This window comes from Anomaloglossus baeobatrachus, chromosome 1, assembly GCF_048569485.1.
Source record: "Anomaloglossus baeobatrachus isolate aAnoBae1 chromosome 1, aAnoBae1.hap1, whole genome shotgun sequence".
NCBI classification, from domain to species: Eukaryota; Metazoa; Chordata; class Amphibia; order Anura; family Aromobatidae; genus Anomaloglossus; species Anomaloglossus baeobatrachus.
Genome location: NC_134353.1, coordinates 299777305 through 299803550, shown reverse-complemented (window position 1 = coordinate 299803550; position 26246 = coordinate 299777305). Strand labels below are relative to the sequence as shown.

At 43.5% G+C, this 26246-nt stretch overlaps 1 protein-coding gene across 6 annotated transcripts in view; it reads left to right on the top strand.

Moving 5' to 3' along the window:
• The window catches only part of BMPR1B (bone morphogenetic protein receptor type 1B), a 642076-nt gene that overhangs the window by 414742 nt on the left and 201088 nt on the right, over positions 1 to 26246 (top strand). The window lies entirely within an intron of this gene.

Genomic DNA, 26246 nt, shown 5'->3' with positions numbered 1-26246 from the left:
GTTCCCTTTCAAATCCACCTGGCCATGAGTAATGCCTGGAGATGGTCAAGATTGATATGGGCAATTAATATCCACAGTATTGTTACCACGCAAAAATATGTGTATAAATGAAAATGAATGCTTACACAAAGGAATTGGTTTTTCATTATGTGTTTTTTCTTACCGAGCTATGAAATTAAGATATATTTTTATAGTATGTGTCGTAAAGCGTTTTCCTGTTTTAAAAAGGACGTGTCACTTGCTAAAAAAATGAAGTTAACTTTTAAAATTCCCTGAACTCCTCTGATTCTGCCACCTTTTTCCATTTTGTGCTGTGTTGCTCAATTGCAGAGGTATTCTCATTTGTTGCTTTTGAAACACAGTATGTGAAATCTCTGCTTGCAGTTCAAGTGGCCATTCTTCAGAGTCTTCTCTGGCGGAGTGCACGTTCTCCAATCCCTTCCATGCTGGTATATCACCTGCTGAGCTGTGACTGCCAGCATATGGTAGGGAGGGGGTGAAAGGATATGCCACCAGAGAAGACATTGAATAAATTCCCAGTTGGACTGCAAGAAGAGATTTCACATATACAATACAAAAACAATATATGTGAATATCTATGCAATGGAGCGACACAAATTAAAATGGAAAAAGGTGGCAGAATAAGTGGAGTTCAGTAATGTTTAAAACCCCTTAACGACCCATGACGTACTGGTACGTCATGGATCGTGTGAGGTTAATCCCTGCCCCCTGCCGTGGGCAGATCGCGGCGATCCGCGCACATATCAGCTGATTTCAACAGCTGACATGTGTGCCTGCTAGTCGCGGGTGGAATCGCTTCCACCCGCGACCATTAACCCCTTACATCTCGCTGCCAAACTCTGGCAGAGAGATGTATATGTGCGCCGCCATGACAGTGACATACCCCGCCCCCATCGGAAGTCTCGTGACATGATCACGTGACTTTCGGTGGTTGCCATGGTAGCACAGGGTCATGTGATGACGCCTGTAGCTAACATGAGTCACTTCCTCTCACTACCGGAATACAGCCGGCATTGAAAGTAAAGCACCAAATCTGCAGCTCTCAGCTCTGTAGCTGTGATCTGCAGATAGGGCAGAGCGATCGGATTGGTGATTGCTATAGCCCCCTAGGGAGACTAGTAAAATTAAAAAAAAAGTAAAAAAAAAGTTTTAAAAATTAAAAAAAAATAAAAAAACCTAAAAATTCAAATCACCCCCCTTTCACCCCATTGAAAATTAAAGAGTTAAAAAAATAAAAAATATACACATATTTGGTATCGCCGCGTTCATAAATGCCCGATCTATCAAAATATAAAATCAATTAATCTGATCAGTAAACGGCGTAGCGGTAAAAAAAATTCCAAACGCCAAAATTACGTTTTTTGGTTGCCGCAAATTTTGCGCAAAATGCAATAACAGGCAATCAAAAAGTAGCATCTGTGCAAAAATGGTACTGTTAAAAATGTCAGCTTGAGACGCAAAAAATAAGCCGTCACTAAGCCTCAGATCCTGAAAAATGAGAACGCTATGGGTTTTGGAAAATGGTGCAAAACGTGCGCCCCTTTTTTGGACAAGCTTGTGAATTTTTTCTAACCCCTTAAATACAAGTAAGTAAACCTATTCATGTTTGGTGTCTACAAACTCGCACTGACCTCAGGCATCACAATGACACATCAATTTTACCATATAGTGAACACGGTGAATAAAATATCCCAAAAACTGTTGTGCGAACGCACTTTTTTTGCAATTTTTCCGCACTTGGAATTTTTTTGCCATTTTCCAGTATACTATATGGTAAAACTTATGGTTTCATTTAAAAGTACAACTCGTCCTGCATAAAACAAGCCCTCATATGGCAAGATTGACAGAAAAATAAAAAAGTTACGGCTCTCGGAAGAAAGAGAGGAAAAAAACAAAACGGAAAAACACAAAATGCCCGGGGGCTGAAGGGGTTAAAGGTATTTAACTAAATGTTTTGGGCACATGATGGATCCTCTTTAATGAACCTTACAATATAGGATCACTAAATATTCTGGATTTTCAGATGGTATAAAATGTTAGGACATATTATATTAATGTATACAGCTAGACCTACAAGATATCAAGATCAAATCATGGCAACACTAGAATATATATGACTTAAATGTTTCCAAATATCACAAGTGACCATTCAGTTGTCTCCAACTGGTTTAAACTTATTGTAATGGAAGTGATTGTACATTGCTTTCTGGGTATCTTTTATCAACATTGATATTGACATCATCCAATTATGTAAATGAAGGATTGGCAGGGAATCCAATGCTGAGGAATGGCTGTTGTAAGTGTTGCTCTTGCTTTGTGCTCACGGTATATGCAGGAGCCAAGTAAATAATAGGGATGAGCGGACCTGTTTGGTTTGGGAGCAGAACTTGACCCGACCTTGACTCTGGACCCAAAACACCATATAAGTTGATGGGACCCAAACTTTGATGCTGTAAAATGGCTGTAAAATTGTCGTAGTAAGACCAAGAGAAACTACGGGCCTGCTGCTGACCGGCAGTAACCTATGGAGCCTCGTTCTGAGAACGTTCTCAGAACTAAACTCCATAGGAATTGATGGGCATCATGGGTCATTACACCATTGGATTACGTCGGAACTTCCAGGATTTCTTTTGAATTAATAAAATGGTGAATGAAGGAGTGTAGGGGAATCTTTATTCAAATAAACTTCAAGTTTTATGCTTTTGCGTTTTTTAACTCTAACCCCTGGGCTTGATATTAGCTGTCAATTGACATCTGACAACAATCCCAAAAGTTTTAGTCTAGTTTCCACCACACAATGGCAATCACTTCTGGATCAACTGTGGGATGCTATTTTTAGGCTGGGAAGTGCCCAATAACTATGGGCTTTCTCAGCTTGATAATACCAGTCCACAATTGTCTGCTTAACCTTAGCTGGATATCGAAAATTGGGGAAAGCTCATTCCGTTTTTAAAATTATTTAAATAAATTATGTAAAAAAAATGGTGTGGGATCGCCTCTATTTTTGATAACCAGCCAAGGTTAAGCAGGCAGTTTGCAGCAGTCTGCTTTACTTGCACTGGTTATCAAAAATATGCTGAAGCCCATGTTATTTTATTTTTTCTTTATTGTTCACAGCAGCGTACAGGCATATTCTGGATGTCATAAAGCTTGTTGATTGGCTGTGCTGAGGTCTTTCAACAAACTTTATTAGCATACAAACAGCATCCGAACTCCAAACTTTTTTTTTTAAAAGTCTGTGTTTGAATTTAAGCCCTGTATACCTGGTGTCCAGTAAGAACCCCAAACTTTACTGTTCAGGTTTGCTCATCATTAAATAATAATAATTTTATTTATATAGCGCCATCACATTCCGCAGCACTGTACAATTACAGTAGGACTAAATATCTACTAATTTGCAGTGGTAGGCTGATAATTCCATTCCCTTACAGTCTCTTTTTTGATGCAAAGTAAAAACATGTTTTCTTTTCTTGTACTATTTGGAATTATTGTGGTATTTTCAATCAAGAAGACTTTTTTTGCCAGTGGTAAAAAGGACTGGAATACACTGCAGGTTATTCTGTGCAAGAAACCCAGGATTTACATTTGTATTGGCTGAATTCTAAACCATTCAGGGTCATTTGGAAGACTCTGGCAGTTGCCTGTATGTTTTAGTGCTAGCGAAGACAATCTGTTCCCAATACTTTTAGTAATGTCTCATTTTCTGACATCCTTTGTGTCAGCACGTTAGAATCATCATGATTTTCTGACTTGTAAAACAGCAGTTTTGAGTTATAAAGAAACAATATTATGGCACATTGCTTGATCGTAGAAATGTACATGAAATGCACCAACAACTTGTGGGAATAAAATAAATTATATTTGGAATTGATATAAAAATGTTTAGGACATAATTAGAGATGAGTAGGGATGAACAAACCCAAACTGTAACACTGGGTGTCCAGGGCCTGAACCTGAACACAGACTTTTAAAGAAGGCCATGCCCGAGTTCAGGTGCTATTCGTATGCTAACCACTTAATCGACCATCGGGATGCTCAGGTACACTCGGTGCTTGGCCACTTGCAATCTCTGAATGGCTCTCACTGGGGATAAAATCAACATTTCCGGATACTGTGTGTAAAAAAAAAAAACCTCAACCTCACTGTCCCAGAAACACTGGAAATGCTCTGTTTATGGTTGATTGTAAGTGGCCTAAGGCGGGCTTTGCACGTTGCGACATCGCAAGCCGATACTGCGATGTCGCACGCGATAGTCCCCGCCCCCGTTGCAGGTACAATATCTTGTGAAAGCTGGCATAGCGAAAATTATCGCTACGCCGGCTTCACATGCACTCACCTGCCCTGCGACCGTCACTCTGGCCGGCGACCCGCCTCCTTATTAAGGGGACGGATCGTGCGGCGTCACTGCGACGTCACATGGCAGGCGGCCAATAGGAGCGGAGGGGCGGAGATGAGCAGGATGTAAACATCCCGCCCACCTCCTTCCTTCCGCATAACCTACGGAAGCCGTGGTGATGCCGGTAGGAGATGTTCCTCGCTCCTGCGACTTCACACACAGCGATGTGTGCTGCCGCAGGAGCGAGGAACAACATCGGACCGTCGCGTCAGCGTAATTATGGATTACGCAGACGCTGCACCGATGATAAGATTACGACGCTTTTGCGCTCGTTAATCGTATCATCTAGGCTTTACACACTGCGATGCCGGATGTGCGTCACTTTCAATTTGACCCCACCGACATCGCACCTGCAATGTCGTAGTGTGCAAAGCCCGCCTAAGAGCCAAACTGCCCAATTATTGACTTCCATTATACTCCCATTAGTTCGAGACCCCATTGACTTATATTGAAAAAAGAAGACATTGCCAGCTTACTGCTAGTAAGTGTCCATAAAGTGTGCTATTCTCCCCATTAGAGGCTCAGCATCAGATAATAGGCAGGAGCTCCAGCCGCACTTTGTATGAAATAAACCGAAGAAAATTCTCCAGCGAGCCCGTAAAGGATGTAGAAATGGGTGAATACTTTATTCCAAAAGATATAAAAAAGATCCACATACATACAGTGTGCCAGGCAGAGGAAAAATATTATCTTCAAGGAGTGAGAATGAGACATATTTTGGCTATGATGAAAAGTTCAGGTCAAGACTTAAGCGGGCTTTACACGCTGCGATCTCGCTAGCAAGATCGCAAGCGATGGTACCCGCCCCCATCGATTGAGCGACACGGGCATATCACTGCCCGTGTCTCACAACATCTCTTACCCCCGTCACACAGACTTACCTGCCCTGCGACGTCGCTCTGGCTCCTTTCTAAGAGGGCGGATCGTGCGACGTCACAGCGACGTCACATGGCAGGCAGCCAATAGAAGTGGAGGGGCGGAGATGAGCGGGACGTAAACATCCCGCCCACCTCCTTCCTTCCGCATAGCCGGTGGAGGCAGGTAAAGAGATGTTCCTCGCTCCTGCGGTGTCACACATAACGATGTGTGCTGCCGCAGGAACAAGGAACAATGTCGCTAATGAAAGGTAAACGATTTTTTGTTTTAGGACGACCTATTTTTGCCACTTTTGCGATAATTTTAGGTTGCACATAACTGTTACACGCTACGATATCGTTAATGACGCCGGATGTGCGTCACAAACAACGTGACCCTGACGATAAAACATTAACGATATCGTAGCGTGTAAAGCCCGCTTTAGTCTCAAAAATAACTTTTAACTAAAATCCAGCTGAACACCACAAACCTGAACATACACGGGTCCACTCATCTGTACCTATCAGTAGAGATGAGCGAACCCGTGGAAGTTCGGTCCGGTGGGATCAGCCGGACTTTAGATAAAGTTCTGCTCTGGACCAGGAGCCAGCCATAAACAAAACATGTTTGGGGGAGTGCGAGCAGGGTTTTTCAATTTTTTTGTGTACACACTACCTTCGATCTTGCTGTTGTTACCCCCAGTGAGAGCCATTCAAATAATGGGAGCAACTCACACTGGTCTGAGCACTAAAGGATGCTTTACACGCTGCGACATCGCTAACAATATATCGTCGGGGTCACGTCGTTAGTGACGCACATCCAGCGCCGTTAGCGACATCGCAGCGTGTGACACCAATGAGCGACGATCAACGAGCGCAAAAATGTGAAAAATTGTTGCTCGTTGACATGTCGTTCATTTCCTTAATATCGTTGCTGCTGCAGGTACGATGTTGTTCGTCGTTCCTGCGGCAGCACACATCGCTATGTGTGACACCGCAGGAACGATGAACAACTCCTTACCTGCGTCTACCGGCAATGAGGGAGGAAGAAGGTGGGCGACATGTTCCGGCCGCTCATCTCCGCCCCTCCTCTGCTATTGGACGGCTGCCGTGTGACGTCGCTGTGACGCTGCACGAACAGCCCCCTTAGAAAGGAGGCAGATCGCTGGTCAGAGCGTTGTCGCAGGGAAAGTAAGTCCGTGTGACGGGTGTTAGCGAAGTTGTGCGCCACAGGCAGCGATTTGCCCGTGTCGCACAACCGAAGAGGGCTCGCTAGCGATATCGGTACCGATATCGCAGCATGTAAAGTACCCTTAAGTGTACCTGAGCACAGTGATGCTTGCATTAGTGGATTGTATATGTAAAGCACCTGTTCTCCAAACACTGTTTTTTTTTTTAAGTCTGTGTTTGGTATGAACACTGAACGTTGAAACTCAGGTTTGCTCATCCCTACCCATCAGCTCTTTCTACCGATCACTCTGTAAACTTGTGACGTGCCCAAGGGGTCTTGGGGGTTATGGGTCACCGGGCCTGTGTAGGGGGTTGGGATGTCACAGTGGCTAGGCCCGGTTTCGTGACCCCAGTCAATAAATTGGGGATGATGATGAGGATAGTAGTCTTTTGTGACGCCACCTGTGGTGTGCGGCTATAATATTGGAGCCGTCGCTGCAAGGGGTTTCCTCAGAGGGCAGATGGTAGTGCAGTGAAGTTGGTACAGCTCTCCACAGGCAGAGTTCGGGCCCGCAGAGAGATTGGGAGTAGTAGTCCACTCTAATAAAGGAGCGTGGGGTGCGGGAATCATCAGACGACACAGCGGTTGCAGTTTAAGTTCTTTACTCACTGAGATGTCACCGCCTTTGGACTGCCGGACTCCACTGTGATGGGCCTCAGCTGATCCCAGATAGTTTGGAGGTCACAACCGGGGAAGCTTTCTGTGAGTCCTTCCTCCCTGCGCTGTGTAGTGTGAGTCCCTGTAGTGTACGCTCGGTCCTGAGGGAGCTATGGCGCAGGTCTCCCCTCAGCGACCGTGTTCTCCTACGTCTCACTTGTTCCGTGTCTTAGCTCCACTGTCTGTGTGTGTCTGTCGCCTCGCTCCCCTGTGTGAAGCTCCCCCCCCAGGTTCCTGAACTAGTGAGCAGAGGGTCAACTACATTAGTGATGGCCACCCTCCAATGTCTCTACCCTAGCCCAGTCCCAGTAAGAGGACATCTAACTGTGTGTTGTAGTGGATTGTGTTGGTTTACCGGCAGATGAATACTGCACCTCTAGTCTGGCTGGTCAGTCTGGCGACTGAAGCCTCAGGGGCACCACACATGCATGCCTGATTCATTTGAATGTCCATGTGTTCTCAACGGTAAGCGAAAAATAAGCCACTGCCAGACACCCCTGCTGCTTATAAGAACAAAAGAATGAGCATTTTTACATCCAACATTGTCAATTTTTTCCCTTGATATCTGGAGAGGGCTAACATGTCTATACATATGAAGTATTTGGCAGATACTGGATAGAGTTCATCGTCTCTGATAACAGAGAAACCGAGTATGCTTTCAATGATGCCAATAAAGAGAGGAGAAATCCAGACCAGGCAGTATAGACCTCAATAATGACCCATCTATATTGTGGCCTCATTTACTACTGATGAGTCCATACTTGTATGCAGAACACAGTGTTACAGTCTGCCCTGGATAGTCACCACTCCTGCATTGTTATGTAGTGCCATCGCAGACCAGTCACCACTTCATTGCATTATCTGTCTCTGTTTGCGCAGTGACTCACACTCCTGCACTATGTTCTGTCTGCAGTGTTTTCCGTTTTAAAATGCCCAGAAATATCAGATATTACCCACACGGTCTCATACGTTATCCCATAATTTGGTAATAGTTTTTGGCGTGCTCTGCCTTTTCCAGTCAGTAATTGAAAATTAAATTAACAGTTAAAGTCATTCGATTATTTGGTAAAATAAACCATGTACTTTGAGATTTACTAATCCTGTAAACATAATGAGAATATATTGCCAGCAAAATGGAAAACATTTCATGTTGATTTTTTTAACCCTTAGTTTTCCTGTCCTGTTGAAATGAGGAAATCAATTAGCTTACTTCAAAAACTGCATTATAGTCGTCATTAGTTAAAGGTAAAGACCATTTCATATAAAATGAAGAATATTTCAACACTTACAGCTTGTGTTCCACACAGTTCACTTTAGCTTGATTTTCCTTGTGGGCCTGGGCTCCATGCTGTATTTGGCTGCAACACACATCACTTTGCTATATTGCACTAAGACAAAAGTATGTAAGTTTCCGCATGTGGGGAAACTTTGGAAAACTGGCGTGTCGCGGACATGTTAATTTGGGGGCTGCAATGTTACTAGGTTGTTTTATTATAGTGTTATATAGCATTAGTTATTGTCATCTGTAGACTTACAAAATGCAACTTCAGCATTTCAGTGTTGTCCAGTTAGAATATATTGCTGACTTATCAATTTCAATTGCTACTGATTAGCTGTTTCAAGATCCAATGGCTGCCAGATGTAAACACATGGAACCAAGCTGCACTGTGCAGTTCCGCGCAATGTATATTGTCCGCTGCCTGGTACTGCAGAACAGCCCCTATTCAAAAGATGTGAGCGCATGGAACAGAGCTGTACTGCGCAGTGATATCAGGTGTGTAATGACCGCTGCCTGGTACTGCAAAACAGCCCCTATTCAAAAGATGTGAGCGCATGGAACAGAGCTGTACTGCGCAGTGACATTAAGTGTGTAGTGGCCACTGCCTGCCTGGTACTGCAGAACAGCCCCATTCAAAAGATGTGAGCACATGGAACAGAACTGTACTGCGTAGTAATATCAGGTGTGTAGTGGCTGCTGTCTGGTACTGCAAAATAGCCCCTATTCAAAATATGTGAGCACATGGAACAGAGCTGTTCTGCGCAGTGATACTAAGTGTGTAGTGGCCACTGCCTGCCTGGTACTGCAGAACAGCCCCTGTTCAAAATATGTGAGCACATGGAACAGAGCTGTTCAGCGCAGTGATACTAAGTGTGTAGTGGCCACTGCCTGCCTGGTACTGCAGAACAGCCCCTGTTCAAAATATGTGACCACATGGAACAAAGCTGTACTACGTAGTGCCATTTCATGTGTAGTAGCCGCTGCCAGGTACTGCAAAATAGCTCTTATTAAAACAATACAATGCAGCTCCATTCCATGTGTTTACATCTAGTGGGAGCTTGCAGCTAACAAGTGGACACGATACTTCTTCGACCCACCAATCTGATATTGATAACCTATAGTAGGGATAGGTTACAAATATATTCTGAACTGACCACCTCTTTAATGTCATGGCATTATAGGTCATCAGTATATTCTGAGCTGACCACCTCTTTAATGTCATGGCATTAGGGCTTATAATTGGTCATACATCTTCAACAGTTGTTGCCGAAACACTCGTTGGGTCAACAGCTATGTATCCCTACTCTCCAATACACATACATATCTGTGCTTCAAATGGTGAGAAAGGAATAAGTCTATCATAAAGCATTAATAGCAAATTATCTCCTTTGAAACAAAGGCTCAGGCATGTTAAATTCCAACATGCCCAATTCTTACCCCACCTCCTCTGAAAGAAGATATTAGCTGTCCTCATTAACATTCGATATTTGGATTTTCCTTCACTTTGTATAGGCACCATTAGATCCTAAAATTCTAATTTTCATATAAAGGAGATGAAGCCCATCTTCAATAAGGAATTGCAAATTACTTCTTATCCAAACAGAGTATTGTTCATATAAAAATATAACATTATTGGAGAAAAGGATCTGGTCTGCAAAATAAAGTGTTGGTGCCTAGTAAATATTTAGGTCCAATTGTCCTTTGGCTTGACAAATTTAGTACATTGAAACACAGTATTTAATTGAAAGTAACTGAGGTTAACCCTAGAACGCATACCTGAGGCCTCGCAGGCCTGCTAGGTCATTTGTTTTCTATGGTAGATTGAATTGCTTGTGCGTTCTAGGGTTAAAGAAATAAGCAAGTCCGAGGTCCATTGTGGCTTATAGATATGGCAATTTTATGTGTGCAGGGAACCTTTCATTCAGGGATCAGTAAGAGTTTCAGTCCTTAAACTACAATAATAGGTTGCAAGCATTATTGTAGTACATACAACAGCTCCTGGGCAGGGGAGGAAGCTAAAGGGTATACAGACAGGACAGCATGGGATCACAGCTGATTCTTTCTGTGACGCAAAATAATTTTTCTTCCAGTTCTCAGTTTTAAAAAATGATTGTCAAAATCTGAAAATCACACAGGTATTACTCTAGGTACATATGGTGCAGGTTTTTAAGCAATGTGGGCACATCTAATAGTAACCAGGTCCTACTCCTACAAGTGTCTCCTTATTCCTTTCCTCTTCAGTGTTTCCAGAGATCTCTCCTTACTCGTTAAGAAAATATGGTGACCAAAGTTTAGTGTCTTTTGGATCACAATGCTTCAATTATTCCTTGATTGTTAGCTCATACATATTCCGATTAGCTTGACCAGATGTCAGTGCCCATTATTAAATTGTTAAGGTGGTCCCTGAGGGAGAGGAAAAGGAAGTACTACTCAATGTGTTAAACGAGGAAGTCAAATTGTACCCAAAAATAATAGTGTGCAAGCCAATTCCTGCAGTCCAGGCCAGCTTTGGACGGCTATGGCAGCCCGCTGAAGAATACTGAAGAGCTGTGCTATTTGTCTGCAGAATTCCTTATTGGCGCAGTGTATTGCTGACACCACTTCAACCCTACACTGTGTGGTTTTATGGGCAGACTTTAAGTTAAAGTGTATATTGCCAATAATTTAGATGAACAAAGCCCATGTACTGCATTCAGATTCACAGTTATGTGGTGTTATACTGTCAGCAAATCAAGGTTTTAAATCGTTGAAGAGTAACGAAACTTTATAATATATATATATATATATATATATATATATATATATATATATATATATATATATATATATATATATACAACTCTGGCAAAAATTAAGAGACCACTGTGCAAAATTGTCAGTTTTTCTGATTTTTCTCTTTATAGGTATATTTTTGAGTAAAATGTAAATTGTTTTTTTTATTCTATAAACTGATGAATTTCCAAGCAATACATTTTGTATTTATTTCTGAAAATGAGAAATGGTCAAAATAACAAAAAAATGCATTGCTTTCAGACCTCAAATAATGCAAAGAAAACGAGTTCATAATCATTTAGAAACAACAATACTAATGTTTTAACTGGGGAAGAGTTCAGATATTATTATTTTGTGGAATAACCATGATTTTTAATCACAGCTTTCATGTGTCTTGGCATGCTTTCCACCAATGCATTTGGGTGACCTTATGCCACTTCTGGTGCAAAAATGTAAGCAGTTCTTCTTTGTTTGATGGCTTGTGACTTTCCATCTTCCTCTTGATTGCATTCCAGAGGTTTTCAATGGAGTTCTGGTCTGTGTGGCATGGTGCATTGTCCTGCTGGAAAATTCAGTCCTCAGAGTTGGGGAACATTGACTGAGCGGAAGGAAGCAACTGTTATTCCAGGATATCCTCAAATGTGGCTTGATTCATACATCCTTTGCAAAGTTTAATCTGCCCAACTCCTGCCCAATTTCTAGAGTAAGGGCCGCTTTACACGCTGCAACATCGCTAGCAATTGCTAGCGATGTCGAGAGAGATAGCACCCGCCCCGTCGTACGGTCGATATGTGGTGATTGCTGCCGTAGCGAACATTATCGGTACGGCAGCGTCACACGCACATACCTGTTCAGCGATGTCGCTGTGACTGCCGAACAATCCCTCCCACAAGGGGGAGGTGCGTTCGGCGTCACTGCAACATCACTAAGCGGCCGGCCAATAGAAGCGGAGGGGCGGAGATGAGCGGGATGTAACATCTTGCCCACCTCCTTCCTTCCTCATTGCTGCGGACGCAGCTAAAGTGAGGTTCCTCGTTCCTGCGGTGTCACACATAGCGATGTGTGCTGCTGCAGGAACGACGAACAACATCGTACCTGCAGCTGCAACGATAATTGGGAAAGGACCCCCATGTCACCAATGAGCAATTTTGAATGTTTTTGCAACGATTCAAAATCGCTCATAGGTGTCACACACAATGACATCGCTAACGCGGCCGGATGTGCGTCACAAATTCCGTGACCCCAACAACACCGCTTTAGCGATGTTGTAGCGTGTAAAGCGGCCCTTAGGTAATCTTCTCTGATGAGTCTAATTTTCAGCTTTGCCCAACACCTGGTTGTCGAATGGTTAGAGGAAGACCTGGAGAGGTGTACAAGCCACAGTGTCTTGCACCCACTGTGAAATTTGTTGGAAGATCGGAGATGATCTGGGGATGCTTCATCAAGGCTGGAATTGGGCAGATTACACTTTGCGAAGGATGTATGAATCAAGCTAAATGAGAACCTTGATGTTTACATGCATAGGATAAAAATTTGTCCCGGTCATGTGCTGATTGCTCAGATGCCTGGCTGGTTAAAATGTAGGAGAGACCAGTTTTATAAGAAGCTGTGCATTTAGGCTGGGGCTACACGAGCACTACTGTGAGTGCATCGCATGACACTCGGCTCCCGCTCTGCTGCAGTGTAAGCCGAGTGTCATGCCACAGGGATGCGATCGGATCATAGCCGCGGAGGAGAGGGCAGGAGCTGCAGAGGAGAGGGAGGGACTAATTTCCTTATCTTCTCCATTGTAAGCTGAAGCGTATATCGTACTGCACTCCACTGCAATGCAAGTGCATTGCGATGATTCTCTCGCTCCCATAGACTTGTATGGGTGCGAGAGAAAACAAATCTGATTCCACCGTCAGCATGGTGCGATTGTTTTTTCAGTCTAATTATGGCTGAGAAAAAAAATTGCTCATGGGAGCAACCCCATAGAGTAACATGGGTCCGGGTGGAATGCGATTTTTTTATCGCATTCCACTCACTCCATTTTGCTCGCTGTGTGTCCTTAGCCTTATATCTCTGATACATGAGTTTATACATGAAGTAGCCCTAACTGCAAGCAGAGATACTGAAAACCATAAGGGAATGATGGATACATATCATTTTAAAACTCCAATACTAGGAGAATACAGTAAGTTTTATAAAAAAAAAAAAAATCCGAAAAAAATCGCCCCTGGTTTTAGTCAATGTGATCGCATATATTTTATTCTATAGGAGACATGGAAAAGTGTTTGTTTTCTGATGTAATTTTCTTACATTTTTTTCAACATCCAAGAAAAAGCTACTGTCACCTTGACCTGAACTAGTAAACTGTCTTGCTTCATTCTTCATTTTACTGTAGTTCCTTGATATAAGGAGATCATTTTTAGCATTTACTTATCAGTGTTCTTGTGACGTATGAAAGCGAGGTCATCAGCTAAGAGTAGAGGAATCGCTTTGATAAGACAGATATGGGTAAGGGTGCTTATATTCAGTCAAGAAATTCCACAGGGTTTGGGGGCTCAGCCGAATTTGAATGTACCAGTGGGACTAAGAAACATATTATGACACCTAAAGATGTAACAGAAACCCTGAGGCCCAATGCCCACACTGTGTAGTTTTGAGGCGTATTTTCAGAAATCTGCAGCAAAATCTGCATGTCCATTGTGAAGCCAGCAAAGTCTTGAGAATTCAGAAGTGCTGTGCCCACGTTGGTTATTTTTCCCTTGCGTGTTTGGTGCAGAAAAAAAGAAATCTGCATAAAATACGCAAGGGAATAATACTCAACGTGGGCACAGCACTTCTGAATTCTCAAGACTTTGCTGGCTTCACAATGGACATGCAAATTTCTGAAAATTCTCAAAACTACACAGCATGTGCATTGGGCCTTACATATTAAAGAACATGTGTTTTATATGTTTTTTACAATCAATTTCTATAATTATAAGGGTATTGTCAGGGTTTGAAGTTTTTCCCTAGTCATGGGATAGGACATAGCTTACAATTGCTGGGGCCCAATCCCTGATAGTACTACATGGAATCGCAGCTGATTCTGCCTGTGAGGTAAAACATTTCCCTACCTGTTTTTAAACATGTTTTATTTCATAGAAAGCAGCAGCTGTGATGCCATATATTACTATCTGTATGCCCTTTTGTTCCTGTCCTGGAGATGTGGTATGATCAGACCATGTCCCTGTACGGTCAGACACGGCAATTACACAGTACATAGCAGGGACAGATTTATAAGAGTCAACAAAGAGCCAGCACCAATGTGCACTAAGGCATCAAATATTCCAAACTGCATTATAAAAATTTTTTTGAGATTTTTGGCAAAAAATTGCAATTTCTTGAGCTGCTTCGCCACGTCACGGCAAATCTCATTTGAAGCAGTCCTACACTAAAATATTTTTATAAAATGTGCCATGCGGCCTCACATATAAATAGCAGAACTGCTCTCAGCAGCACTCACCTGGTCTATTGCAGTCCCGTACCCATGACTGAGTCATGGCTGTGGGCGGGACAGGTCCAAGCAAATGCTGCATGAAGTATATATATAGCCTGTGGACAAAGCCTGATGACCCAATGTGAACAGTCACCAAACGCCAAAATCTATACAGATGGAATACATCCCAAATTGGGGTGCATAGCAAGGTGGAGGTCAACCACCGACCAATTCAACAAAGAAACAACAAAGAGCCAGCACCAATGTGCACTAAGGCATCAAATATTCCAAACTGCATTATAAAAATTTTTTTGAGATTTTTGGCAAAAAATTGCAATTTCTTGAGCTGCTTCGCCACGTCACGGCAAATCTCATTTGAAGCAGTCCTACACTAAAATATTTTTATAAAATGTGCCATGCGGCCTCACATATAAATAGCAGAACTGCTCTCAGCAGCACTCACCTGGTCTATTGCAGTCCCGTACCCATGACTGAGTCATGGCTGTGGGCGGGACAGGTCCAAGCAAATGCTGCATGAAGTATATATATAGCCTGTGGACAAAGCCTGATGACCCAATGTGAACAGTCACCAAACGCCACAGGGTTTGGGGGCTCAGCCGAATTTGAATGTACCAGTGGGACTAAGAAACATATTATGACACCTAAAGATGTAACAGAAACCCTGAGGCCCAATGCCCACACTGTGTAGTTTTGAGGCGTATTTTCAGAAATCTGCAGCAAAATCTGCATGTCCATTGTGAAGCCAGCAAAGTCTTGAGAATTCAGAAGTGCTGTGCCCACGTTGGTTATTTTTCCCTTGCGTGTTTGGTGCAGAAAAAAAGAAATCTGCATAAAATACGCAAGGGAATAATACTCAACGTGGGCACAGCACTTCTGAATTCTCAAGACTTTGCTGGCTTCACAATGGACATGCAAATTTCTGAAAATTCTCAAAACTACACAGCATGTGCATTGGGCCTTACATATTAAAGAACATGTGTTTTATATGTTTTTTACAATCAATTTCTATAATTATAAGGGTATTGTCAGGGTTTGAAGTTTTTCCCTAGTCATGGGATAGGACATAGCTTACAATTGCTGGGGCCCAATCCCTGATAGTACTACATGGAATCGCAGCTGATTCTGCCTGTGAGGTAAAACATTTCCCTACCTGTTTTTAAACATGTTTTATTTCATAGAAAGCAGCAGCTGTGATGCCATATATTACTATCTGTATGCCCTTTTGTTCCTGTCCTGGAGATGTGGTATGATCAGACCATGTCCCTGTACGGTCAGACACGGCAATTACACAGTACATAGCAGGGACAGATTTATAAGAGTGTCTCAGCTCAGGAACATTATTTTTAGACACATCCAATTGTGGAATTTATTTTTATTCCAAGATGTAATGTACTTTATTTATAGGACAACCCCTCTGAGTGAAAAACCTTTGCAAATACATTAGTAACTGGGTAATGGCTACTATTAAAAGAAAGAATTAATGGGCTCTCCAAACTGCGGTGTTACACCATGTGGTCAGCCCCTGACATCAATGTTCCAATAGTCTTAGTTTACTGATCTTTTCACAGAGATATAGTCTAAGTTTTTCTAGAGCCTGGTAAAACTATTCATGTCAGTTAAGTATGTTAATGTGCCATGTTTAACATCTTGACTTGTATGGTGTTGAGGAAGACGGAGATTGTGTTGTTTTTATTAACACCAGGTGTAGAGCCCACATCCAAAATATTCTACATTCTTAGCTGTCAGCAGCTTTGACCTATGCTGTTAGCATATTCCACCTCTGCAAAGGGAGTCAGTAACTCAGCATGCATTTGGTGAACAGCAATAGAACACACATCAATATACTGTATATATGTATTTTTATATATATATATATATATATATATATATATATATATATATATATATATATATATATACAGTATATCTATATATATATATGCATATTTATATGTGTGTGTGTATGTGATACAGTGTGTACTCTATTGCTGTTCTCCACACAACTGTTACATATATACATATAAGCACTGCCTTAACTCTCTTGGGCATGGATTTCACTAGAACTTTACGGGAGCCACTTGAATCCTCATACACTTCTCCATGATGACATCACGAAGCTGATGGATGTTAAAAGGCCTCACTTTCTATATGAGAATGCCCCACAAATTCTAAATAGGGTTTAGGTCTGGAGACATACTTAGCCAGTCCAGCTCATTTACCCTCAGTTTCTTTAGCTAGGCAGTGAGCATCTTGGAGGTGTGTTTGGGGTCATTATCATGTTGGAATATTGCCCTGTGGGAGTTTCCAAAGGGCTCTGCTTCAGTATGTCACAGTATACATGTTGGCGTTCGTAGTTCACTCAATGAACTGTAGGTCCCCACAGCTGTGAGCACTCATGCACCCCCAAACCATGACACTCCCACTATCATGGTTGACTGTAGGCAAGACACACTTGCCTTTGTATTCCTTCCCTGGTTGTAGTCACTAATAATAGCAGGGACTAAAACATAACTTTTAATCTAACAATAAAAACAGTGATAAAGTGATAAAGTGCTTGTGCATAAGAAGTGCAAGAGACAAAATGCCACATGGCAACACATAGGTTTGATCTCATCCAAGCTTCTTCCATGGGCTAGACTGCACACCGGTCCCAAAATGAGAGGTCACAGGCTGGAAGGATAGGGTGGACAAGTGTGGTAAATAACCCCTGTTGTGCCCCGTGGATGGACTTCCGCCCTGACAAGGGCAGCACCCAAATAAGATGTCTACCCCGCAACCATAAAGAAAAAAGAGAAAAATCTCCCAACGCGTTTCCCTCTCAATATCAAGAGTTCCTCATGGAAGACGGAGGAGAAAATGGGGAGATCAACCTGCAATGGCAGGGATCAGCACAGGCCAATAACGGTGATTAACCTATGTGTACTGGGCAAACAGTGGTGCTGCAGTACACCAGTACACATAGGTTAATCACCGTTATTGGCCTGTGCTGATCCCTGCCATTGCAGGTTGATCTCCCCATTTTTTCCTCTGTCTCCCCTGAGGAACTCTTGATATTGAGAGGGAAACGCATCGGGAGGTTTTTCTCTCTTTTTTCTTTATGGTTGCGGGGCAGACATTTTATTTGGGTGCTGCCCTTGTCAGGGCAGAAGTCCATCCACGGGGCATGACAGGGGTTATTTACCACACTTGTCCACCCTATCCTTCCAGCCTGTGACTTTCTTCTTCTCTGCTTGGCAGATTTGCTATTATCCCTGGTTGTAGTCACTCACGCTTGACACCATCTGAACCAAATAAGTTTATCTTGTTCTCATCAGACCATAACACATAGTTCCAGTAATTCATGTTCTTAGGCGGGCTTTGCACACTAAGACATCGCAGGCCGATGCTGCGATGCCGAGTGCGATAGTGCCCGCCCCCGTCGCAGCAGCGATATGTGGTGATAGCTGGCGTAGCGAAACTTATCGCTACGCCAGCTTCACACACACACTCACCTGCCGTGCGACGTCCCTGTGGCCGGCGACCCGCCTCCTTGTTAAGGGGGCGGGTCGTGCGGCGTCACTGCGACGTCACACGGCAGGCGGCCAATCAGAGCGGAGGGGCGGAGATGAGCAGGATGTAAACATCCTGCCCACCTCCTTCCTCCGCATATCCTACGGAAGCCGCAGTGAGGCCGGTAGGAGACGTTCCTCGCTCCTGCGACTTCACACACAGCGATGTGTGCTGCCGCAGGAGCGAGGAACAACATCGGACCATTGCGTCAGCGTAATTATGGATTACGCCGACGCTGTACCGATGATACGATTACGACGCTTTTGCGCTCGTTAATCGTATCATCCAGTCTTTACACACTGCGATGTCGCATGCGATGCCGGAAGTGCGTCATTTTCAATTTGACCCCACCGACATCGCACCTGCGATGTCGCAGTGTGCAAAGTGCCCCTAAGTCTGCTTGTCTTCTGTAAACTGTGAGCTTTTATTTTCATCATCTTTAGAGGAGGCTTCCTTCTGGGATACCAGCCATGATACCAATTTGATGCAGTGTGCAGTGTATTATCTGAGCACTGACAGCAGGAACACCCCACTCCTTCAACTCCTTACAGCAGTGCTGACAACACTCTGACTTCTGTTTTGAAAAGAAAACCTCTAGATATGATGCTGAGCACGTGCACTCATATTCTTTGGTTGACCATGGCAAGGCTTGTTGTGAGTGGAACCTGTCTAATTAAACTGGAGTATGGTCTTGAACACAGTGATGCAGCTCAGTTTCGCGGTGTTGACTATCTTCTTATAGCCTTGGCCATCATTATGTAATGCAAAAATTATTTTATTCAGATCCTCAGAATATTCTTTGTCTTGAGATGCCATGTTGAACTTCTAGAGAGAGTGTGTGAGCGATAACATCAAATTGAACACACGTGCTCATAATTCACATCTGAGACCTGGTAACACTAATGGGTCACATGACATGGGAGTGAAAATGGCTAATTGAGCACACTTTGGTCATTTTCACTTAGGGGTGTAATCATTTTTGTTGCCAGTGGTTTAGACATTAACAGCTGTCTGCTATCATTTAGAGGGCACATAAAATTTACACTATTATACAAGCTGGACACTGACTACTTTACATTGTATCAAACTGTCATATCTTCAGTGTTGTCCTATGAAAAGATATAATAAAATATGTACAAAAATGTGAGAGGTGTACTCACTTTTGTGACGTACTGTATATATTTTTTTTTCCTGATTATCCTGTGCTTCTATTTAATTTTGGTTCCAATCCTATATTGCAATTGATGTATTAGTCTCCATGTAATATCAACCATATGTGATATGAAAAAAGGAAGGGACGCATGTTATCTTTTTAAGTTGAACGTGTTTTATTCTTCCTCCATCCGGCTTAACCCCTTTACGACCGCCGATACGCCTTTTAACGGCGGTAAATAAGGGTACTTTTTCCGATCCGCCGCTTTTTAACGGCGGTCGGAAAAAAGGGTCTAGCGCCCCCCAGAGTCAGAAAATTTCCGGGGTCTCAGCTGCCGGGGGTAGCTGAGACCCTGGAGATCATGATTCGGGCCGGTTTTTCCGGTCCCCGCTCACCTGATGACCGGTATACACCGTATACCGATCATCAAGTTATAGTAAATGACCGCGCCGGTAAAAAATGATTTATCTCCCATCTGGCATGTTCAAACATGCCAGATGGGAGATAAATCTTTTTCCCGGTTCCCTCCGGTCCCCCGGTGTCCCCAAAGTGCCCCCCCCGACCCCCAACCCCCTCCCGAAAATCCAAGATGGCCGCGCGCACCGGCGATCACAGCAGCGCGCCGGCCGCATTTCCACTGTTCCTATGGTTTCTGTCGCATGTGCCATCACACATGCGACAGAAACCTGCTCCCTAGGCCCTGCCGGGATCCCCCCTACCCCCCCCCTGGTGTCCCCCGGTGTCATACATACCGGAGTGCTGATCCCCCGCGGCCCCCTCCTCCGGCTCCTTCTCTGCAGACTCCGGTCACATGTGCCGAGCAGATGACAGCTTCCTGTGTTCAGGACGCTGGCTGCTGCTGCACAGAGTCTGCAGCTGTGACCCGGGGAGAGTGGGTGCAGATTCTTTGCACCCACTCTCCTCAAATGGAGGGTCTGCCCTCCTAGAAAATGGGGGATACGTTCCCTGAACGTGTCCCCCATATTCTAGAAGGTCCAGAGGCGACGTGGGACATCCAAATGGATTATTGTGGATTTTTTTTTTTTTCTTTTCAATAAATTGGTCAATCAGGGAATGTTTTGGGGAGTGTTTTTTCAAATAAATTTTTTTTTTGTTGTCAATTTTTTTTTTATTACTGTCAATTAGTTATGTCGGGTATCTGATAGACGCCGTGACATAACTAATTGCTGGACTTGATGCCAGGTGACATTACACACCTGGTATCAACCCCATTCATTACCCCGTTAGCCAACGCACCAGGGCGCGGGATGAGCTGGGGCGAAGCGCCAGAATTGGCGCATCTAATGGATGCGCCACTTCTGGGGCGGCTGCGGCCTGCTATTTTTAGGCTGGGAAGAGTCCAATAACCGTGGCTCTTCCCATCCTGAGAATACCAGACCCCAGCTGTCAGCTTCACCTTGGCTGGTGATCTAATTTGGGGGGACCCCACGTTTGTTTTTTTTTTTTAATTATTTATTTATAAATAATTAAAAAAAAAAAACAGCTTGGGGAGCCCTCCAAATTGATCACCAGACAAGATGAAGCTGTCAGCTGTGGTTTGCAGGCTACAGCTGTCTGCTTTACCCTAGCTGGCTATCAAAAATAGGGGGGACCCCACGTCATTTATTTTAATTATTTATTTTTTTTTTGGGCTAAATACAAGGCTAGGCATCCTTTAGTGTCACATGAAAGGCACTAAAGGGCGCCAGCTTAGAATATGCAGGGGGGTGGGACGTTATATATGTTTGACATCTATCCATTCATCCATTGTAGCATTTTACGCTGTGTGCCCACAATCAGGGTTTGCAACATTTTGGGCGCAGAGTGTTTTCCCTGCGTCCATAACGCTGCGTTGTGCAGTAGAAGCACAGTGGCAGGATTTTTAGAAATCCCGTGCCCACTGTGTTTCTTTTCTCCGCAGCATAAATCGACCTGTGGCGCAGCTTCCCGAGCCTCAGGATGTCAATTTATGCTGCGGAGATGAGTGTTCTTTGCAGGTAGAATAGAACTAAAGTCCACAGCAGCCTGAACCCAAATCGTGGGCATGGGCAGCTGCGTTCTCCCGTGGACAACACTCACATTTCTGCAGGAGGCTGACACTGGGTACTAGACGCCGTGTCGCTGGATCATGGCCACATAGCCTAAAGGCTACTTTACACGCTGCGATATCGGTCCCGATATCGCTAGCGTGGGTACCCGCCCCCATCTGTTGTGCGACACGGGCAATCGCTGCCCATGCCGCACAACATCGCGCACATGCGTCACACATACTTACCTGCCCGGCGACGTCGCTGTGACCGGCAAACCGCCTCCTTTCTAAGGGGGCGGTCCGTGTGGCGTCACAGTGACGTCACTGAGCGGCCGCCCAATAGAAGCGGAGGGGCGGAGATGAGTGGCCGGAACATCCCGCCCACCTCCTTCCTTCCTCATAGCGGCCGGGAGGCAGGTAAGGAGAGCTTCCTCGTTCCTGCGGCGTCACACATAGCGATGTGTGCTGCCGCAGGAGCGACGAACTACATCGTTACTGCTGCAGTAACGATAATCGAGAATGGACCCCCATGTCACCGATGAGCGATTTTGCACGTTTTTGCAACGATGCAAAATCGCTCATCGGTGTCACACGCAGCAACATCGCTAATGCGGCCGGATGTGCGTCACCAATTCCGTGACCCTAACGACTCCGCATTAGCGATGTCGCAGCGTGTAAAGCCCCCTTAACAGTGAGAAATTTTTTGCTACAGCAACAGTTTTGTGAAGTACCTGTGGATTCAAAATGTTTACTATACTCCTGAATAAAATCCTTGAGGGGTCCAGTTTCCAAAATGAGGTCACTTGTGGGGGGTTTCTGATGTATAGGTGCCCAAGGGGCCCTGCTAATGTGACATGGTGCGCGCAATTTACTTCAACTTTTCCAAAATTCAAATGGTGCTCCTTCCATTCCAAGCCCTCCCATTTATCCAAACAAAGGTTTTTGGCCACATATGGGGTATCCCTGCGCTCACAAGAAATTAGATAACAACCTGTGGGGTACACGTTTTGTTGTTGCCTCTTGAAAAAGTGAAAAATGTGTCGCTAAATCAACATTTTTGTGAAAAAAATGAAAATTTCAATATGGCAACCTAAGCTTATCAAATTCTGTGAAGTATTCGTGTATTCAAAATGCTCAATATACACCTAGATTAAAGCCTTGAGGGGTCTTATTTCCAGAATGGGGTCACTTGTGGGGGACCTCCACTGCTTAGGCACCTCAGGGGTTCTCCTAATGCAACATGGCGTCCGCTATTGATTCCAGCCAATTTTGCAGTCAAATTGCACTCCTTCTCTTCTGAGCCCTGTAGTGTGCCCAAACAGTTGATTTCCACCACATACAAGATATCAACAAACTCAGGAGAAATTGCGCAATAAATTTCATGGTGATTTTTTTCCTGTTACCCTTGTGAAAAAAAAAGCTACCTGGTTGAAGTAACAATTTTGTGGTAAAATTTTATTTTTTTATTTTCATGGCTCAACGTTATAAACTTCTGTAAAGCACCTGGGGGTTCAGGGTACTCACCAAACATCAAGATAAATTCCTTGAGGGGCCTAGTTTCCAATATGGGGTCACTTGTGGTGTTTTTTTGCTGTTTACGTACCTTAGGGGTCCTCCAAATGCGACATGGTGCCCGCAATCTTTTTCAGCCAAATTTCCTTTCCAAAATTCAAATATTGCTCCTTCCGTTCCAAGCCCTCCCATTTCTCCAAACAAAGGTTTCAGACCACATGTGAGGTATCACCGCGCTCATAAAAAAGTGGGTAACAAACATTGGGGTCACATTTTTGGAATTACCTCTTGAAAAAGTGAAAAAATTGATGCTAAAGCAACATTTTTGAGAAAAAAATGAAAATTTTCAATGTGACAACGTAACGTTATCAAAATCTGTGAAGTACCTGTGTATCCAAAATGCTCACTATACCCCTAGATAGAAGCCTTAAGGGGTCTAGTTTCCAAAATGGTGTCACTTGTAAGGGGTTTCTGCTGTTTAGGTACCTTGGCGGACATGTAAATGCAACATGGTGCCCGCAATCTATTTCAGCCAAATTTGCTTTCCAAAATTCAAATATTGCTCCTTCTGTTCCAAGCCCTCCCATTTGTCCAAACAAAGGTTTCTGACCACATGTGGGGTATTGGCGCGTTCATAAGAAAGTGGGTAACAAGTTTTGGGGTTCATTTTGTTGTGTTATTTCTTCTAAAAGTGAATAAATTTGGGGTAGAGCAACATTTTAGGTAAAATTTTATTTTTTGCTTTTTTTCATTCCACTTTGCTTTAGTTCCTGTGAAGCACCTGAAGGGTTAATAAACTTCTTGGATGTGGTTTTGAGTACTTTGAGGCGTGCTGTTTTGAGAATGGTGTCACTTTTAGGTATTTTCTGTCACTTAGGCCTCTCAAAGTCACTTCAAATGTGATGTGGTCCCTAAAAAAATGGTTTTGTGAATTTTGTTGAAAAAATGGGAAATTGCTGATGAACTTTGACCCCTTCTAACTTCCTAACCCCAAAACATTTTGTTTCAGAAATTGCGCTAATGTAAAGTAGACATGTGGGAAATGTTATTTATTAACTGCTTTGTGTGACATAACTCTCTGGGTTAAGGGCATAAAAATTAAAAGTTTGAAAATTGCAAAATTTTCAAAATTTTCATCAAATTTCCGATTTTTTCACAAATAAAAGCAAAAAATATCGTTCTAAATTTATAACTATCATGAAGTACAATATGTCACGAAAAAACAATGTCAGAATCACCGGGATCCGTTGAAGCGTTCCAGAGTTATGACCTCATAAAGTGACACTGGTCAGAATTGCAAAAAATGGCCTGGTCATTAAGTACAAAACTGGCTTCGTCCTAAAGGGGTTAAAGGAGCTTCCAGGCTAAAAGACCCCTTTGTACTTGACTGACATACTTTGCATTCTGTGAAACTCACAGCCCCTTAGCAGGAAGGAGTTTTCAGGATTAGGGACGTGGGGTGGCAGCTGTCCTGCATCTTTCTTTCATAGGTTACACACATCTGGCAAAACAAAAGTATTCCGGGAGGCGGCTAATAGGGCTTGGATATACCTAGCGCCCTAACACAATATCTGGTGTGTCAATACCAACCATGGCGTTTTCCCATATCATGTATATACTCCTTTCATGTATTTCTGCCATTCAGATATTTAGGATGAGATCCAATGTGAATAATGTTAATGTTGAAGAGTCTAGTAGAGAAGCTTGGTGTCAGTAGTTGCAAATATTGTACATTATATATACGGTATATGTATATACAGTACAAACCAAAAGTTTGGACACACCTCATCTCTAGAACAACTGTTAAGAGGAGACTTTGTGCAGCAGGCCTTCATGGTAAAATAGCTGCTAGGAAACCACTGCTAAGGACAGGCGACAAGCAGAAGAGACTTGTTTTGGCTAAAGAACACAATGAAGGGACATTAGACCAGTGGAAATCTGTGCTTTGGTTTGATGAGTCCAAATTTGAGATCTTTGCATCCAACCACCGTGTCTTTGTAGAAAAGGTGAACGGATGGACTCTACATGGCTGGTTCCCACCGTGAAGCATGGAGGAGCAGGTGTGATGGTGTGGGGGTTCTTTACTGGTGACACTGTTGGGGATTTATTCAAAATTGAAGGCATACTAAACCAGCATGGCTGCCACAGCATCTTGCAGCAGCGTGCTATTCCATCCGGTTTGCGTTTAGTTGGACCATCATTTATTTTTCAACAGGACAATGACCCCAAACACACCTCCAGGCTGTGTAAGTGCTATTTGAGTAGGAAGGAGAGTGATGGGGTGCTACGCCAGATGACCTGGCCTCCACAGTCAGCAGACCTGAACCCAATCGAGATGGTTTGGGGTGAGCTGGACCGCAGAGTGAAGGCAGAAGGGCCAACAAGTGCTAAGCATCTCTGGGAACTCCTTCAAGACTGTTGGAAGACCATTTCCGGTGACTACCTCTTGAAGCTCATCAAGAGAATGCCAAGAGTGTGCAAAGTAGTAATGAAAGCAATAGGTGGCTACTTTGAAGAACCTAGAATATAAGACATTATTTCATTCCACATGTTTGAATGAGGTGTGTCCAAACTTTTCGTCTGTACTGTGCATATATATATATGTATATATATATATATATATATATAAAAATATATATATATATATATATATATATATATATATATATAAAATCAAAGGAGCTACAGTTCAATGTGGACAAAGACAAACATCACCCTCATCTAACCCAAAAACCATAGTAAGATCAGGGCCAGCTTGACACAGTAATCCATTTGTGATAAATATAATCAGGTACTCATATGGTTAATAAGCAAAAGGTCAATATAGGGGACTGAGTTAATGAATCATAGGGTTAGTTACTGATCCATATAACTCAGTCCATAAAAGGATAGAGAGACTAAGCTCCAATTCCCCAATAAAGTACCCAGTGCACAATATGTCAGTAAGCAAAAATGGATGCCGCTCAAGAAACGCACCATGTCACTCACCCATAAAAATCTTGGTCAGTGGGAGAAGAGAGGACACAACGTCAGGCCCGACGTGCGTTTCGCATATGTTGATGTGTGTTCATTTCCCCCTTTATACCATCCTGACAGGTGTACCCAGTGATAGCGTTAATTCATGCATGCACGCTCTGAACCGCGGCCCCAAGCTGCCTACTTCCGGCAATCATGCCGGCGTCCGGGGGTAAGAGGGGTATGACATCTTCTGTGATGTCATATGACCCGTTCACGCAAGCATAGAGATGCCTTCAGATATGCTGGGGACTAGCAGCATGAGCACGCATGCGCGATGCGCAACCACCA